Source organism: Sylvia atricapilla, chromosome 7 (genome assembly GCF_009819655.1).
Source record: "Sylvia atricapilla isolate bSylAtr1 chromosome 7, bSylAtr1.pri, whole genome shotgun sequence".
In the NCBI taxonomy this organism is placed as follows: Eukaryota; Metazoa; Chordata; class Aves; order Passeriformes; family Sylviidae; genus Sylvia; species Sylvia atricapilla.
In genome coordinates this window covers 34,566,946-34,586,833 of record NC_089146.1, presented here as the reverse complement: position 1 = coordinate 34,586,833, position 19,888 = coordinate 34,566,946, and the positions used below count along the sequence as shown (strand labels likewise).

General features: G+C 38.5%; 1 protein-coding gene across 1 annotated transcript in view; it reads right to left on the bottom strand.

The window, feature by feature from the left end:
• ARHGAP15 (Rho GTPase activating protein 15) overlaps window positions 1-19,888 on the bottom strand; it is a 323,630-nt gene that overhangs the window by 161,937 nt on the left and 141,805 nt on the right.

Sequence of the window (19,888 nt, the reverse complement as noted above, 5' to 3'; positions counted from 1 at the left end):
TTTGTCCCAGGATTACTCCACAGATTCCTGGTGCATGTGGCCATGGAGCATTATTTGGGCACAACATCTTTCTGTGTTTGCACACAAGTCAACCAAAGGCTACGTCACAGTAAGTTTTGGAAGGGGCAGGAGCTTGTTCTGCCCATGCTCCAGATCAGCTCAGCTCCTGCCAGCTCTGGAACCAAAGTTTTGTTCTTATTTTGCTGTTGTTAAAAGCTGCTTGTGCAAATCTTGGTGGTATCCAGGTGTGGAAATGGAACACTTGGGTCTCGGTGTATTGGGGATGCGGGTTTAGTCTCGATATTGGAATGTTCACTGGAACATGGGGATTATTCAGCACCAAAACCTTTTCAAGTGTTTTTAGGGGAATGGCTGAGCACAGTGGACAATAGGGATTTCCTTCTGACCAAGCTTTGGGAAAAAGCAAAGCAAAGCTGTTACGGGCTGGCACAATTTATTTATGTAATTACATTGACAAGAAGTGCTACATTTTTCCTGCATCTCCCCCATGTCAAAGGTTTTTAATGAAGCAAAAAAGAAACAGCAGAACCTCACCAGCCTGGGTACTCCCAGCATCTTCCTTAAAACTGAAATAATACCAGAAAAAAAAGAAAACCCAAACCAAAAAACATCAGCCTAATGTCGCATTAATTGTCCTATAACCCTCCCTTTATTGAGGAAATGCCTGTAAGGAAGGTTTCCAAAGTCATCAGCATTAAGGAAAATCCCATCAGTGCAGCTCCAGCGGAGACATCCTGTGGGAGTGCTGCTGAGAATGTGGGAATGCTCCCCTGGTGTGGGCTCAGGGCTGCCTGGCTGCAGATGTTCATCCCATCCCCTCTGCACCCAGCTCCAGCCACCCCGAGCACCTGGGAGAGTTATTTACTGGGGAAATCTCAATTCCCTCATTACTCCGTGGACAAAACGTTAATCACTGCTCACACACTCATCCTTCCCCTCACCAAAAAAGAAACAAAAAACACAAATTCAGTTTAAGGTGAGCAGCAGAAAAAGCTGACCTCCAGCTCTGTGCCCGACTCACGTGGCAAGGTTTGGGTTCAAAATGTGTGATGTGATATCACAATTTATTAATGTATACATGCAGCTATGAATTAGACTAAACACAGGCAACAACTCAATCTAATGCCTCTCTCCCAGTATAAACAAATCATTATTAAAATTATAAAATGGAATAACATTTTCAAAGTAAGAGCAACATATGTAATTAGATTTACTGTATTTTGAAGGCTTAAAAAGGACACAACATAGTTCAGTCTTCCGTTCAGTAAATTCAGGCTTTATTAAAATACAAGTATTCAGCACTGCATAAATATTTGCACTGTATGATATGCAAAAGAGATACTCCATTGCTAACAAGACCAAAGCAAAATACATGTTGAAAGTTTCTTTGTCTTGAATGTGTTATTTTGATAATCATATATTATCAGTGTTTTATGACCAAATCTGTAAAAACAGATCATAGAATGGAAGGAAGAGAATTCATTTAAAATATACTTTCTGTAAGATATAGTTCAAGTCCTTTTCTTTCTTTCCTCAGACTAATCTTCAGAGTAACAAGACAGTTTCAAGAAGACTGCTACTGCTCTCTACAGTTTAAATGCATCCACTCCTTAATTACAGTCAGTAATTGACTTTGTTCTGCTCCATTCCAGTCATTCACAGGCAAGCAGTTCCAAGGGCTTTGGCTGGTAAATCCCATTTAATGTGCAGGTTTTCTATCCCACTTTTATATATTACCTCCTTAGGATTTCTGATAAATGACTCTTGGAAAGGATTGCTAAACCATATTTGCACTTTGAACAATCAAATTTTCAACACCCTTGGGAAAAGACATCAGTAAAGAATGCTGGTTTTGACTAAACCTTGTGATTGAACAATTTATGATCACAGCCCTAAATGATGTATAACTAACAACAAGCAGAAATTGTTCAATATTAAGGCCTGTTAACACACCATCCCTGTGTCAGGCACTGCTGAAATAAACAGAGGGGCCAGGAAAACAAATGAAAGACAAATCTGGGGGAGAAAAAAAAAAGAGAAAATGAAGTGCTCTATCCAGAGCTGCCAGACTCTATTGTGCCAGGTACTTCACTTATTTAAATACCTCCCAAAATCCCTCTCTCCGTGCCATCATTTTTGCAAAGGCTATAGTCTAGAATTAGCACCACCTTACCAGGCAGAATGCTGCTGCTGCTGTCAGCAATAAACAGCCACGGGGATTGACAACTGGCATTAACCTTCTGGTTTGCCATGCCCTTCAGGTTGGGGATAGGAGAGTCTGGGTGCCTGAATTCATCTTTCTTGCTACATCACCAGGAGGGAAAAAAAAAAAATTACTTTAAAGGCTGAATCCATTCACATGGCAGTTTTGCAGCGAGCTGTAGCACAGCCCTGCTGTTAAGCATTGATCCTCAGAAAATATTGGCTCACCACAGGTAAATGTGTGCTAAATTCAGTGCACTGCTGGGCTGCCAACACAGTGTGGGAAGTGGGGAGGGAGGCAGGTGTGAAACACTTCCTGATATTTTATTTGTGACTTATTAAGGGTTTCTCTTGTCACCTTATAAAGCTGCAAATGGAGGGTTGAGCTTCTTTTGCATGTCACAGTAATGATGCACCAAGGTGGTGTTCAACAAGATCCTATGTTATTAGACAGAAATGCACCCTTTTAGCTCCACAAAATACAGGACACCATCGTCTAATTAATGCCATTACCATTTTATAATATACAAATATACCTTGGAGGCTACCCAGGATCAACAGTTTTTAAAAATTTTACTAATTATGTTTTTTTCTGTGCTAGGTTGTGCTCTGGGGTATACTGCTGTGCCAGGACTTCCAAACCCTTACAGATCACCCTTCAGAGCTTGTCTCACAGATTTTCCTTTTGCAGTATATCCATGCCAATGGAAAATAGGAGGTTAAAGAACTGTGGAAGAAGATCAGGGTCTTCTGTCCATGGTTTTCCTGCAAAGTTAGGTCTGGGAACTATGGCACCACTGTGAAAAACATCTCCTTCCTGGTAAGCCTCTAGTTCTTTACCAGTATACACTTCCACAGATGTTCTTGCATTTATTTTATCTGCAGAACAGGGATGGAGGCAATTTCAGCAATCCTACTGATAGACACTCCGTGGAGATATGGGAAAGGGCGATAAATTCACACAGCAAAACAAAAATCCAAACCCGCCTTATTGATTCACCCACTTCAAAGTGTACTTATGCATCTCTGGTGGCTGCAACTATTATTTGCAGCGATTAAGGATTTTCAGACAATGCCAAAAAACAAACCTTAATACAGGAAGTGAAGGATTCTGCGGGGAAGGAAAAACACAGCAAAAAAGAAATTTAGCGTGTACCACGCAAGAAGGAAAAGGGAGCAGGGTAAGCAGCCTAGGAAGTGCATGGATTATGTATAGCTCATGTGTGACACAAAAAAACCATGTCACAGTTCTTAATCCAGCCAAATTCTGAAAAAAACTCCCCCTGAAACTGAGATATCCAGAAAAACTGCTGGACTGTCGAGGTGAAGCTTCATAAAACCAACTCCAATGGTTCAGTGTTGGATTATTGGATGCTTTTGAACCATAGAAACTTCAGCAGTTGCTAATCCAGTGCAAGATTCAGTGCAGAAAACCGAAATTTTTATGCCACCTGGGACTCACACAGCTTGTGGTGAACACTAAGTGATTTAAACTTGGATTGACAGATACCTCTGCGTGCAGAAATTCAATAAAATGTGTTCCTCTTGTTGCACTGTGCATTGGGATTGCTGCCCTTGATATGTGTAGGAAAAAAAAGGAAATGTGAGTTGCTGCAGCATTTCTAGCTCCAAAGTTAACACTCTTCCCCCTTCCCACTGCTCCCTTCATCTCACCTTGCTCTCTCACAAAGTGGTGGGATTTTTCTGATCATGCTAATCAACCTGATTCCCGATAATGAGGAGAAATTTGGATTTTTCTCTCTGTTTTCCTAAGAGATCTATCCAGGCAATGCAGGGCACTCCATTTGCCATCTGCATGGCATCCATCAGGGCTGGGGCAGGGAAGTTGTGAAAAGAGTCAAGAAGAAAGAAAGAAACCACAACCAACCAACCAAACAAAAAAAATCCCAACCAACCACCAGAAAAAAAAGAGAAAAGATATTGTGAATTTTCTGTCACTAAATATTAATTTAAAAATCATTACAATATAATAAAACTTGAGAATAAATGCATAAACCCTGGATACTCCTGTGTCCACATCCCAAGTAGAAGTAGAATTAATTTAAGTTGGGAGACCCTGTGCTCCTTAGTGGTTTAATTAGCTGGATATGAATTAAACTGGGACAGAGCCATGCAAGTTTTTAAAAGCACGTCAAAAGTCTAACTGCATTTCTGGAAGTTGTTCTTAAATTCTTTCTCACAGATAATCCAGTCTCTTGGCCATGTTTATGCTGAATGAGTGAACAGCCGAGAGGATAAATAAAATATCTCTCTGTGCTGTACCACAGTGAGCTGAGTCTAATATTAAAAAACTGGAAACAAAAGAAAACAAAAGGCTCAGACTTGAGCTGTGTTATATTCCTGCAGCATCACGTATCCTTTCCATGAGCCAGCCTATCAAACAGAGGTAGTCATGGTTATGCTGATAGTTAAATTACTTTAAAGGACTCTTAAGATGTTTATGACTACCAAAGAAATTTCATTATCAAGCAGATTGTCTGTCTCATACTACAGTCTGGCTTCACCCATCTCGCAGTCCTTTGGATGTCGAGCAAAGTTAACATTGAAGTGATGGGGAAATATCAGCTTGAGAGAAAAGGTCTTCAACCAATCTTTCAAAAAAAATGATATTTGTTAAAAAATTTGGTGAGAAAGTATCTGCCTTGTGTTCCCAATGTTGCTAGATGTTAAGTAAATATATGCTGATTGCAAAAAGTTGCTTTGGCAACTCTCTTATTAAAATGCATTTGTAACCCCCATCTGTCATGAAAGTTTTGAAAAGTTTGTTTACTTTGGAGAGCCGCCTTATCCAGGGTTACCCCAGCATACAATGATAGCAGTCTTCAGAAGTTGTGTGAGGAACAAGCCACTAGGGATCCATTTTTGTTTTAATTGGCACACACAAACACTTTTCTGGTCTGTCAAAAAGATCAAGCTAATATGCATGGCGGGTGTTATATTCTCAGCTTTTGGGAGCAGTAAAGCTCCCTTTATTTAAGTAATTTAAATGATAGACTGCAAAAACTTTGCAAGTCAGAAAAATGTTTTATACTTTCTTTGGGAATATTTGTTTTAGGCAACAGAAAATGTTCTACATATCTAAAGATGTTGAACCTTATGTTTTAATTACCCCGTTTTTTTCTGATTCTGTAAAAATGACTGTGAAAACCAAGGATTGCAAAGAGGCAACAAACAGACCCTGTGTTTTCACAACTTCTGCAATAATAGAATTTGTAAGACTGAATACTGCCAGATGTTTATAGGTTATGTCCTAAGCTGTGTTGCCTTGTGGTGTGACTGCTTTGCACATCCACTCTCTGGGAACCTTTGTGGGATCATCATATCAATGCAACCTCCTCATATACAATGAGTTGTTTCTTAGTGAGAATAAACTGATGCTGACATCATACACATCAATGGCTCCAAAATGGATTGAGCTGTCTCAGATTTGGGGGTCAAACTTACAAGAAACAAAAAAAAACCACTTTAAAACATAATTATATTGTACCAGTGGAGACAAAATAAGCTTTTTCATGTTAAATTCTTGCGATGGAATCCTTAATGTAATTTTCAAATAAAATAATGAATTCTCTGATGGCTGAGAAGGAGAATAATTTGAACCTAGTTTCCCTTCTGTGCCATAAACTCATATTATTTGCCAGTTTCTCCTGAAAAATTGCATTAATACTAACTAGGTGAGAATTCTCTCTCTGCATTGTGAGACAAAACTTTTCTTTTCCTTCCTGGACATGATGCATCTCAGATGCAGAAGAACTGATTTTTATTACTTGTATGAGAAATAATGAACCAAGAGGAGGTCACAATTGAAGCTCATTAAGCCCTGAGAGACCAAAACTCCTCCTTGGATTTGAGCTCGGGCTGGAGAGTCCAAGAGTTTCTCTGGAAGGAAGGAATGGTCCAGGGATACTGGGATACTGTCAATGATTTCAAGGAATAACTTGACATTCTCCTTTCTCCACCCACCTGTCCAGGTCTGGTTTTTTGCTGCCTTGGAGGAGTGTGAGAAGAAAGCACATGATGTTTGAGCAAAAAGAAAGGTAAGAAAGAGCAAATAATCCCTGCTAAACACCCAGGAAACCTCTTGGGAAGCATTTCCTTCTGATCCTCTGCACTGGTAATATGCCCTGTGAGAGACAGTTGGAATACAGGGATCAGCCTCTGAAAAACAGGGGTTTCCTTCAGAGGATAAAGAGCAAAAAGGGAAATGTGAGACAGGCAGCAGATGACCCTCCTGGATGGCAGCCACTTGTGTGCAGCCTGCCGTGTCCCCCCTGCCCGTGCTGCCCTCTGCTCCAGCCCCACGGATGTGCTGCCCTCTCCATGGAGCAGGAGGGACGGAATTCTGACAGTCCTTAAGCCAAAGTCAGAGGAGATGGGAGCCGCCAGAGTGGGGGAGCAAGAAAGAAGTACCCCCACAACTGGTAAAAGCCAGAGCTAATAATTAAGACACAATTCAGTCTTGTCTGTGCATAGTGGGAAGTCAGGGAATAGACAATTGCACATTTTGTCCACGGATGAAGACTGAAGGCAGTGCATGAATACCTACTGCAAGCCACTTTTCTCCTTGGGGTAATATTTTACTGTTATTGCCTTTGCAATCTGAAGCCATATATTACACAGCCACACACAGAGATATTGGCAATGGTTTCTCAGAGAAGTCCTGTCTTTCCTCGCTTTACCAGCTGGACAATACCTAGTGATAAATGGTTCTCCTGTCCAATTTTATATGCATGTTATAACACTTTATGATGTATGTGAGTGAGACTCAACGTGATAAGTCCTTGTAACAAACAAAAATATCAAAGGGAGAATGAATGCTCTGCTTTCAGTGCAGGCGAAGATATATATTTAAAATATATACGTGCTGGGTGTAAAGATTTCATTTTGTTGACTCTTATTTTAGCCAAAAATTTATTCATCAGCAGCAGAGCATTTCACAGCTACATTATTTGCTGGAAGAAGCTAGTACTGGATCTTAGTATTTCATTTACTGGCGCCTGTCTCCTATTAATGAATGCTGAGATTGCACAATAAGGAAAAAGAGATGTTGCTATAAGTGTCTTTATACTTATAGTAACGTGTTTGGCCGTGATTATGTGCTTATCAAACTTTCAAGAATCGTTCCTTGTCTACTTACACTAATGAGAACACCTGTTAAGTTTAGAGCTGCACGGGCTTATTTGCATTGAATTCAGGTTTTTTGCATACTGTACATCACTTTTTGAAACAATTAGATGTTTACAGAGAAATATAGCTAAAAGAAGAGCAGCAGCTTGAATGCCCTCCAGCCCAAGTCAACGCTAATCCTGGTTTGTGTGAAAAGCAGAAACCTGCTGAATTATAATACTCACACAAATTCAGTGAGCAGTGAACAAAAGTGTACCTGCAAATCCTCTGATAGCAGATGTTTCTTGTGGGGATTGCTACCTGCTGTTGAATAAAGCATCTCTTAGAGATGAAACAGCTCTACTGAATGGGATTTTCATTGTTTATTTACCATTTTCTTTCCATTATGATAGTGTCTTTTCTTTTTTTTTTTTTTTTTTTTTTTTTTTTTTGTTGGTGACTATGAACCTGTGTACTGAGGATGTAGAACACGTGGTCATTTTCCAAAACAGCTGCATATGTAATTTTACTAACTTGCCAAAAGGCAATACAGAAACACAAGATTCCTCCTACTGCTGGAGATCCAAAACACCTTCTTCCACAGCAGAGGATTCTGTGGCCTGGGGCAAGGAGGCAGGAGGTCCCTTTGTATAAAAACAGGTCTGCTGAAGGGTAAGTGCAACACCCTGCTGTGACAAGGCCATGCCAGCTATTGTCTAATAACAATGTACAACATCAAAGTTGGTCCATGATCTGTGCACACACTCCGCCAGCTGTGTCAAATTCCTGAGTGGTGTAGGCAGGAAAATATACTGATTATTATCCTCCCTTGCATGCAGAGAGCAAACAATGCAGAGCATCTTCCGTTTGTCTCTTTCCATCTTTATTTGTATGTAAGTAGCAAGAAGAGCTAAGCAGGATGAAAAATGTTTTGAATATGGCTGTTGCATCCATTCAGGAAAACAAACAATTCCAACGACAACAACTGGAAAGATTTCTATTTAAAAAAAATATTTAGTGCTTTAATAAAAATGATGAGATTTAGGACAAAGATGGATGAATTTTGTAACCTAACTCAATTTTAGTTTCTGAGGAGTCACAGCTTAGTTAGAAAGCTTTTATGGGTAATACAGATCTTTGCAGAGTACAGAAGAGTGTGGATATTTCAGAACACAAAATCCTTGAATGGTCTGGGTTTGAAGGGAGGTTAGAATCATTCTGTTCCAAACCCCTGCTATGACCAGGGACACCTGAGTAGGTTATTTAGAGCTCCCTCCAATCTGGCCTTGAGAACTTCCAGGGATGGAGTACTCATGGAATTCTCAAAAGACCAGTAGACTATGGACCTCTCTTACCAGTTCTGATAAGTTAAGTTCTGATATTTATTTCATCTGGGAATGATGCTATATTAGGTAATATGCAGTATCACAATACAGGTAGTATGGAGACAGCTTAATTTTAAGCATAGGATCATCTAACTTTTGAAATTAGACATTCTTGTATTCTGGAAAAAAGTATCTTTTAATGTCTCCAAATAGTTGTGATACTCTCAGACCAGTTTTCAAACATTGGAGGGTCCTTGGCTTTTTTATTTAGACATTTTGGAACTGCACTGACAGCACTGGAACTGCACTGGCCTTTAAATTTATCAGCTGCTCTACGTGGTACTGTAGTAATGACAGCAGGTTACTCAAAATGTTATTTAAAAATATCACATAATCAAAATATTAAATATCTCTTCACAATAGGTGTCTAAGGAGAGCTTTTCTAGGAAGGGGGAATATAGTTCAGAACTCAGGGAATGTCTTACAATAACTGATTTTGGTCAGCCAGAGGTCACTGGGTGAAAAACTACAGAAACATTTGATTACGTAGCTCACAAGCAAGAGAACCAACTTGGATCAATTCTGTAATTTTAAGAAACACAGTGAAATTAGGAAAAAAGCACAAGAAACACATACCTCCCCTCTAGATCTCAGTTTCTGCTGTGCACTGGGATATGCCAAACACCAAATATTAAAAAACAAATAAATTATTTTAAAAATACCTACAGTTTTTACAAGTATCGGATGTTTTTTCCATCATGTAGACATTTCTCATGTATTAGAACATGATTTACACTTTGACATCTGTCAGTCAAGCTTCTGGCTATCACACTGGACAATCTGGAGGGGCACATCACAATGTGATGTGGCATGCAGAAAATCTGAAAACCTCCACTTTTCCAAAATAAAAATTGCGTCTTCTAGTTTTAAATAGAGGGAATGATTGCAAAATATTTGGTCATCAAGGCTGTAAAAATTGAGGAATCAATAACGTTTGTGGCTGAATTACCCACTGATAACAAGTAATTTCCTGCTATCCTTGAGGGGAATTGGGAGGTGGATTTGGGGAATTTGGCAGACTCTGTCTCTCTTTTCTAAATATGCTGTGTCTGAAAGCCTGATATTCTTTTCTACTGCAACCTTTGGGATGATGCAGTATAGGAGAATGCAGGTTTGGGGTGACAGCTCATTCAGGAACTTTGGGATCTAAATATAAGGGAATCTAAAAATGCACAAATTGTCAAGGCTAGGAATGGCTGGGTTCAGCTCCTCTGTGCAATGATCATAAGGCCATATTTATCTGAATCCCTTCAACATCATTATTTTTGCTCTATGACTTGTCATTAATAAATGCACAGTACACATGGCAAGGAAATGGAGTGGTTTAAAACATTAAAACACATTATGGCCTCATCATCCAAAGATGTCACCTCTGCACGTTAATTCAAGCACTGTGGATGACATGCCAAGAGTCTCGTGGTTGTCCAGCAACCCAAACTGCAGACCCAGAAGGGCCATAACCAGGACATCTCCTCACAGGCCCCTGACTCACATGTTCCTTGCCCTCCTCACCAAGTTGTCAGAAATTCTGGGTGCGTTATCACTGTCCCCAAACCCAGCGGCACATGACAACTCAAAAGCAACATTCAGCCAGTAATGTGGGCATTAAACTGTGAGGCAAAAGAGAAAGTCTGAAGGAAACTGGAATTTAACACCTGAGTTTCTACAAGTGTCATGTTTCCCTGTTTTATAATCCATGACCTAACCCTTGCACTGTCCTGCTGCCACTAAAATAATTAAGAATGCTACCAGATTCTTGGTTCTGACAAAGGAAACCCATGAGCTACTTCTCAGAGATTTGGGGTGCTAACTCATTAAACCAGAGCTGGGAGAGCTGACTCTATTACTTGTGTCTATGAGCAGAGACATGTAAGTCGGTTTGAACTATAAACAGAACCAATTACATTAACATTTCCCAACGCTTTCAAGAATCAGACTAGAAGCTTTTATTTGTTTCGCAAAAACACTGATCCGCTATGCTAATAAGTCTAAAAATTGATTAAAAGAAAAACATTCAAAGCAGAACCTGGCAGCAGAGCTTCTTATGTGCTTCCCTTTCATCTGCTGGAACACGGTAGCCCTGATTCAGCAAGGTACTTCATTAAGCAATAGGCAACGTGCAGAATCTGAGTGCTTGAGCTGTTTGCAGCCACAAGAGTGAAATGAGCAAATCAGCCCGAGCGAAAAATAGCAGAAAAGTTATATTTATTCACAGAGTGAATATTTCAGGGAACAAAAGATACGTTAGTGACAGTCAGAAAGAGCTGCATGTAAATTAACAGCAGAACCACAAGCAACAAAGTTAGCTGTTGTTTGTAAGCCTAACAGCAAAAGAAATCTGCACCTTCCAGCCCAACTGAGAGGAGACAATACCTCATCAAGGAATAAGAGGAGGAAAAACCAAAAAATAATTACAAAAAACCCCACCACCTATTGGTTCCTTCATTATTAGGAGCAAACCGACACTAGTAACCTTATATACCTACTTGGAGAACACAGTACCAGGAAAGAAATATGAGGGTGTTTTTTTCAGCTTTGGTTATATTAGTGAAAACACAGCCAGATCACCTTGAAAATAATGAGGGAAAAATAATAACTTGGTAAGAAATTGTACCTAGCTTTCAGCTGAACTCTTACTGCCAACAATCCCCACAACTCACTCTTTTCTTTCTGAGAACAGATGAACTGATTCTCTATCACAGCCAAGCTCATAATGCCTGAGATTAACTAGAAGTCACTCACTTAGAGAATGACCTTACAAAGAATTAAGCCATAAATTAGATACTGCCAGAACTTGAGAAATAAAAGAAGAAAAAAAAAATTGCTGAGAGTTTTTAGGTGTTGAGAAATTCAATTATACCATTTCATCTCTTATTGAAATGCAAACCCACAGGCTGAAAGCACAGAAATGCACCATGGCTAAACAAAGTAGTGAGAAATACTAAAATAGGTGAATATTTATCAAACCCCTCACTTAACAAAGGACTGATATCCGTGTTATTTGGAAAGCTGCTTTTATCAACGGGAGGAAACAGGGTCTCAGTTTCACGCTTAACTCTGAACGAGAACTCATTCCCAATTCTCGCTGCCTTTGCTCGATGACAGGTCATTCACCTCACTACTGTCGTGCGTTACAGAAATTAGCAACCAAGCCAATGAATCTAGATCAGATCCTGTGTTTGAACTTGCTCATTTGCTTCCATGCTCTATTTCCTACTAGAAACCCATTTGCTGCATCACAGGACCCAACTTCACAGCCGACACGGAGCAAGAGAGCCGGAAAACCTTGTGAATTTTCCCAATGTATCAGACTTACAGAAACACCTGTGCTAAATAACTTTGTGCTGAGCTACTGTGAAAAGCTGCAGTGTTAAAACAGCAATCACAGTTTCTGATTTTTCACTGAGTTGGTTACTCTTCTGCTAGAGTCCTCTGAGCTGTCATGTGGGGCGTGAATGGTCCCCATTTTAATCTGACTGCCTTTCTCGTTATTTAAATTGTTAAAGTCATGAAATTCTTTATCTATCTTGAAGTATCATTATATCAATACAATGGGAGTCGACGAGCAGCTAATAAAGTTGAAAAAAAATCTGTTTATAAGTGCTTTTCATGTCTGAATTGAAACTGTTAATTCACTGGCTACAGTAAGATAAGAGGAGTTGAGGAAAATATGGGGCATTTGATTTGATACAGGTTTAAAAATGCTATTTCTCTTTAAAAATATTCCAAACACAGTATATAAAGAGATGAGTACTTTAAAATTAAATTATCTTAGAAAGTTGCTGCTGATCCATCCCTTATTAAGGACTATGACATTTGTGTAAGGAACAGCTCTGATTTCCATTTTACAAGGAAACAATGCCCTTAAATCTACACAAGCAGTCAAAAAAGATGCATTTGCATGGATACAGAGCTCATTATAGGCTTTAAGCATGTTAATGATTAGATGGAAAACTTGTTTAAATAAATTATTGCATCAAGTACTGAAGATCCAAGAGATAACAAAGCTCTGCAAGCAGGTAGGGAAAGTTGCAATTAGGTTTATTCAAGGAATATCTCACCTTGTGCTTTCTAAAGTAGTAAATAGCAACAGTCCAGGGTCTGGGAGCAAATATAAAATACCTTCACATCCCTTCACACCTCGGGAGGAGAAGAAGGTAAAACCACTGTGCTGTCACTCATGACAAGATTAAAAATAAAAGGATTCACTAGTCATATCTTTAACCCCTTCACATGTGTTTATTGCTTACACAAACCACTCTGCAGTTCTTGAGTTGCAAGAAAAGTCCAGGCAAGTGGGAACTGAGCTGTTGCTAATATTGTTTTATCTTTAGTGATGTCTCCATCATCATGGGTGGAGACTGGAGATACATGTAGATGCTCCACTCAAGCTGGAGTGAACCTAAACCAGCCAAACCTTTGGAAACTGGGAGAGAAAAAAAAAAAAAAAAAAAAGTCGCGAAAAATTTACCACTGCTGCTTTCAACCAAAATTTGAAGTAATTTCTGATTTTCCCCCAGGCTCCAGGCAAGTGTGCACAGCTCATGGTATTTAAATGAAGCTCCCACAACATTTTGTGGCAACACGGTATTTTGTGGGAGTGAATGCAAAACACAGCAGCAGCACCACTGTAAACTTTGAAACGTTTCAGAGAATATCAAGCCCCAACTGCGCTGCCAATACAGTTTTAAGTGCAACAACGTAGCGAGTTAAATTATGCAAGCAACCGTTTCTCACACAACTAGTTCCAATGGTTTCAGACAAGGGCGATATCTGTGATGGAAAGAGGATGCTCAAAAAGTACAAAAAAGAGCATTTTCCAGTGCAAAGGAGGTTGCAACACCCAGGCTCGTGTTTAGGTAGGCTTGCCTGCGCGCTCGCGATTCTCATTTCCTACGTGAACTGCGTTTCAAATCTATAATTCATATAAAGTGAGAATTTCAGTGTTTTTCTTTAACTAAACAGCCTATTGTGAATGGCTCCAGGACAGCTCCCCCAGCCAGGTAATTTAAACTGCAGAAAAGATAGGCAGAGACGTTATTTTCAACAAGGTCCCAAGGTGGCTTTCAATTCAGAAAAACAATTGACTGATGTTTCTCTGTTTGCTGCCAGGAAGCTCTATGTAGTATTTCTAGAGCTTTTTCTCTACTCTACCCAACATGTGGGCTCAGTGTCAAGCTGTGAGTTTGTAAATCTTTTTCAGCACTTACCAGAGCTCAACATGAATTATGGTATTGCCAAATCTGCTTTATGCAGCTTTTTTTTTTTTTTTTTCTTTTTTTTTTTTTTACACCAGAAGAAAATGTAAGATTTTATGGTCAAAAAGAAATATCTACATGCTTGCAGTGGGAAAATGCAGTCAGTTGGGATTGAACCCCAGGAAAAAATATTTCCCCCTAACCCTGTTTCCTTACTGCTTTCAAACTTTGGAAACTTCTGGGCTGTCGAGCTTTACTCTGTACCTTTATTAACTATGTTAGCTAAGATTTTATTAACTAAGACTTTATTAACTAAGCTTTTATTAACTTAATGCCTATTGGAAATATCCCTGCTAGTTTTGTGGCTGATTCGCCCTAAAACACGTGTCATTTTTTTAATAAAATACCTTCCTTTTTGTTGAGGAACAGTTAGCCCAAGAGGTAAATCAGCCCTTTTGTTGAGGGCTAATAAACTTTGTGCGTGTGCATGTGTGTGCGTGTCTGAGTGACTTAATACCATTATAATAATATTATATGGCAGGCAAAAATATAATGAAAATGATAATTTGCCAAAAAGATTTAAAAAACACTGAGGTGTTACCTATCAAAAGTTCTCCTTCTGTCTATGATACAGCACAGATTGCAATCGTGACAGTAAATCTGGTGCTATTGTTAATGCCATGGCACTTTGGTTTTTGGCTTGCTTCAGTCCAATCTGTGACATGCTTGTGAATATCTTTCTTCTGTTCTGTCTGTATGGCATATGGATTTCTGGGATACAACGTCAGACCTATCCACATAACAAGTGTTCAGAGCACCTTATCATTTTAAAAAGCCAATTACTCAAAAAGACAAATGTGAAATGTTTCACATTTAATGATGAGCAAATCTGCAAAACAAATGCAATTTTGCTTCATTTGAAAAAGTTTAGTTTAACTGTAAATATTGCAATGGAGTCCCTAGCAATACACACCACGGGTAGGGACAGGCTCATTTTATGCATATTGTACATCATCACTGTCACTTAAATCTGCAAGATTTTCCATGCTAAGTTGTTTTAAATAAATAGAAAGAAATGAGATACAAAAGAGTGAAATATATGCTTCTGAATAGACTGTAAAAATGTCACTGCTAGCACTGAGCATTGGACACTTAAAAAAAAAATATTTTGAAAGTCTCTCCCAAAAAAACGAAAACTGCATATGTCTACAGAGGTAAAGGTCAGTAATGAAACAATTAACAGCAAAAATACCAATCCATTTTTTAGAAATATTTGTCAATATATAAAGAATGTTTTGTACTGCACAGAAGTGCTCAATTAATCCTGGTTTAGTGGCCGTATGTCAGATTCCCAGACTGAAATGATGTCAGCTGAAGAACTCAAATACACACAGGTTCAAAAACAAGACTGTGCATAGACTTCAGGACGGCAGAAATTGCTGCTTTTTGCTGCACTACTAATACAGCTCATGGTTCAATTAAATCCTTAAAAATGTGCATGATATATATGCTGGACCACTGCATTGAAAATACAGTGCTGGAGATTATTTTTTTTTAAACAGGCTATAGGTGTATATTTATGCCTCATGTCTGAAAAATCTATAAGCACACACAGACCTGCCACTGCTACAGATAATTTAATGCTTGTCAGTTATCCAAATCTTAAGTACTGGGTACCAGGGAAGAAATTAAAATGGTTATTGTTGATATGGGAGCATACTGGGCTAAAAGGCAGGGAGAACAGTGATATTAGTGAGAGTATTTGACTCAGCAAGGCAAATGGATTTATGTACAATATTTAAAATACATGGGAAACATATAAACAGATTTTTAATATTGGAAAATTTTGTGAGTAATTTGATTTTTAAACCCCTTGCACTAAACTGAGAACATTAGTAACAAAATACTATAGAATATGGGAAACTGAATGCAGCTGGTACTGGTAATTTTAGAAGAAACTAATCTTGATATTTATAACATCACGTAGCAAGCGGAACAGTTTTACCAGGCAGGGAATGTTGGAATACAAAAAAAAGTTCACCTTTTAGCTATTGTGCTTTAGTTCCACTACACTAGGAAAAAAAAAAATTAGAAATCAGCTGTTGCAGTGCAAATATTAAGGAAGTTTATTATGATATATAGCCATGGAGATACCTTTTTTAAACTGCCTGTACATGTGTTGTATTGTTATATTAAATTTTCGTAATGCAGCTCAGGGACTTTAAATGTACAGCTGAAAAATCAGTTCATAAATTATATTTAGAAAGCCAGAAAATATGCTGAGCTACAACATTAGATAAGAACCTTGTTTAAAGTACATTCCTTTTAGTATTTTTTTAAGCTTTCGATTTAGGTTTCGATATTTTTACCTGTAAAATGCCAGATATAATGAACTAATAACTAAAACATTAAAAAAGGGTATTTCTCCCTTAGTCCTAGAAAAAGCTGAAATAAAAATTTCCCCAAATATTTTTTTTGCTATTGCTGCACATCAATGAGGATAAGTGTACATATAAACCTGTAAGAGAAGGTAATTGAGCTCACAATTTCATTATGCTATTTAGTTTCAACAATTTTGGATTGTAGGGGGAACAATAAACATTCATAAAACGTAACACACCAAGCCATTTCATAAATCGAGCTGCATAATGCATTTAAATCCAAGTGATTTACATCAGAGGTTAATTTTTTACCAGTATCTTTAATGTTCAGGAGTAATGAAGACAGAGGAATTGATGGTTTTAAAATGTAGGACTTTGCTAAGTGCAGAGATCTGAATTTGCAGGGAACTGTGCAGGATTTCAGCCTGCTTTTATAGTACGTGTTTTTGTTTTTCTGCTTCTCCCTTGCACACCCACTCACCAACTTCAGCGCTGCGCTGCAGATTTGAATGAAGTGAAAAGCTCAATGGGTAATTGTCAAAATACTTTCATTTCTCCCACTTTCACACAAGAACCAAATAAAGCCAGGAGAGTCTCCCGCTTCCCACAAACACCCAGAAATCGGCAGCATTCCACCTGGAGCTACCAAAGAACACAGCTGAACCTCCCAGATCACAATATCTCTTCTTTTTTTTTTTTTTTTTTTTCCTTTTTTTTTTTTAATCCCAGAAATACACCTTGAAAGCAAACGCATTTCTCTCGAGTTTCGGGAGCTGGTATCGAAATTGCACACCACCTAGCTCATGCAAAAAAAAAAAAAAAATCTGTTTATACACGTTCTCTCTCCCTCTCTCTCTCTCCTGGTATTACAGAAAAGAAATGTCAGTAATAATCAAGCGAGGGTGCTGAATTAAAATCTGAAATCGCTAACAAACCGATCTGTACAAAAGTGTCAGTGTTAAGATTTCCAGACTGGGGGTTGTGCGACAGAACGAGGAGCTCAGACAGAAGAAAACAGCTCTCCACTCCAGTACTTTCACCCCGTTAATCTCACATGTGCTTTGCCACGGATTTCTTGCTATTTTATTTTTAACCTCTGCTACCTTGTGGAAAGTGGGCTATTCTGAGGGTGCTCGGCAAGCAAAGCTCTGATTTTACAGATGGATGTAAAGCACTGTTAAATGAGAGCTTTAAGAAGGACTTTTTCAATTTACTTTGAGCTTAAGCTGAAGTGGTTTAATCACAGCTTGTACACATCTTCTTAAAAATTGTTCTAAGGCGGGGGAGAAGTAATAATCATGTAGGAAATCATCACGACAGCTGCTGGCTCCCATGATCCCATTTACACTTTTAACATCACTAATGAAAACCTATCTGGGCAATACCTGTGTCAGAGAGGTGTCAGGTGGTCATTTGGCACAAGAGAATAGAAAGGAATCAGAGCAGCATTTTGAAAATGACTCACTTTTCTTTTCTTTTTTTTTTTTTCTTTTTTTTTTTTCTTTCTTTTTTTTTTTTTTTTTTTTTCTTGTGTGTAGAGGGGTTGGTGGGGGATTTTTTGGTTTTTCTTTTTTTCTTTTTTTTTTTTTTTTTTTTTTGCACCTGTTATTCTAAAATTTCTTTCAGTTACATTTCAAAACACTACAGTTGGGATCTCCTTGCCAACCTGAGATGGCATAAGCCTGGGTAACAGAACAAAATGTGAGAAGGTCCTTCTGTCTTTAACGCCTGTTCACCAATGAATCAGCCTCCAATTAATCTGTTTCTTCAGTAGGAGTTTAATAAAAGTCAAGCACACACATGTTCAGTCTTGTTTAGTATTAAAGCTGTGTTAACATTATCTGCCTAGCCAGGTCAAAAATCTTATATAATTAAATGCCAGAAACCATTTCAGAATTTTAAGGGCTTTACAATTTTCTGTAAGTAATTGATTATGCAAGGCAGGGTAGTTTAAATTTAAAACAAGATAGTGATGAGTGTGATGTCACTTTTCTTTTAATATTTCAGAAAAGTTTGTTTCATGGCTAAAGTAAACTTAAAACCTTACTTATTAGATTTGCTATTTTGCATTTTTGTGAATTAAGAAAAAAAAATAAAAAATCAGCAACTCAAATTTCCTTTCCACATCACGAAGTAGAAACTCAGTAGCTTGAGCGCATCCCAAATTTCCCCACTGTCAGGCAGGCTATCCCTACAATCACAGACTAGGCTTTGCCCTACTCAGCTGTGCCTCTAACTTGGCTTGGAAAAGCCAGATATTATAATACCAGAATTAAATTGCATTGCCTCCTGGTGAAGTGAACCTGTCAGTCCATAAAAAGAGTTAAATAACCACAGCCTTGAGTCAGAACACGCTTGTGGCCCAACACAGGCAAAGAATTTCCTTGGAGATATGTGAGGAAAGTCCAATCCCCAAATCAATACAAGCTCTCTATACTGATTAAAGTTTGCTTTTCACCATTTAAGCATGGTGAAAGTGATTTCTGACTGACAAACAGAAAAGGCTGAGGGAGAAATAAAAACAAGAGAAAAAAGCCCCAACATATTAATGACAAACATGTTGCTATGAAAGTGTGGAGCACGTCTCAAACTCTGTCCATAAAATCCCCTCTTCATATCCCAGTCAGCAGCACTGAAGACACTGTTTCCAAAGAAAGTTACAAGCAATTTAGTTCCTGCTGCCACCAAATGTTCAGCACAAAATGTGGTTCCAGGCACTGTGCAGCATCCTCAGTCCCCTTGCAGACAATTTCTGTGCCTGAGAGCACAGAGGTAGTTCAAGCTTTTCCCCTGCTCCATCTCCCTTTGAAATCTCCCTTTTCCCTCTTTCGCTTCCCACAGCTGAAAACCAGATGCACTTCAGAGCTCTCCATACCTGCCCCCATTGTCCCCAGGACCAAACAAACAGTGCCATGCTCTGATGACATAATGCAATGCACAGCATAGATGACAATGTGCAGCCACATGGAGACAAAGGAGGAATTAGAAAAGTCTTAACAATAAAAGTTCAAACGAGGTCTAAGCTCAAGATATCAATAACTCCAGGTATAAGGACAAAGAAAAAGATGAAAAATTGAACCTGTGTGTTCAAACAAACTGGCTTGCAACATTAAGCATCCTTATTAATTTTAAAGCGTAGTAAAAGTGCAGAGGAAAAAAGAGGTTAAAAAAAGGAATCTGAATCACATGAGAGAATGGGAAACAAAACGAAACAAAAAAAGCTATTAAAAATAGAGCTACAGAAAACTAGGGATGCTTATAGCAGCAGAGGAGAGCCAGCATTGGATAAACAAAGACAGTTTTGGAAGTGGCACAGTAAAAATAGGTCAGTACTACATATAAGTAGAAATTAATATGATGGAAATGGTTTAACAAGCCAATATACTGTACTCTGTAGTGTCATGATCATTAAGCTGGTGAATGGGTGCTAATGTGGTAGGAGGAAAGCAATGCATAAAAGTCAAATCAATACAGCAAGAACACGAGAGCAGAAATAAAGACAATCTAAACCAACAGTGCTCTTACTGTAGTTGCTCTATAAAACAAAACTGATCAATATGCAGGTAACAGAGCA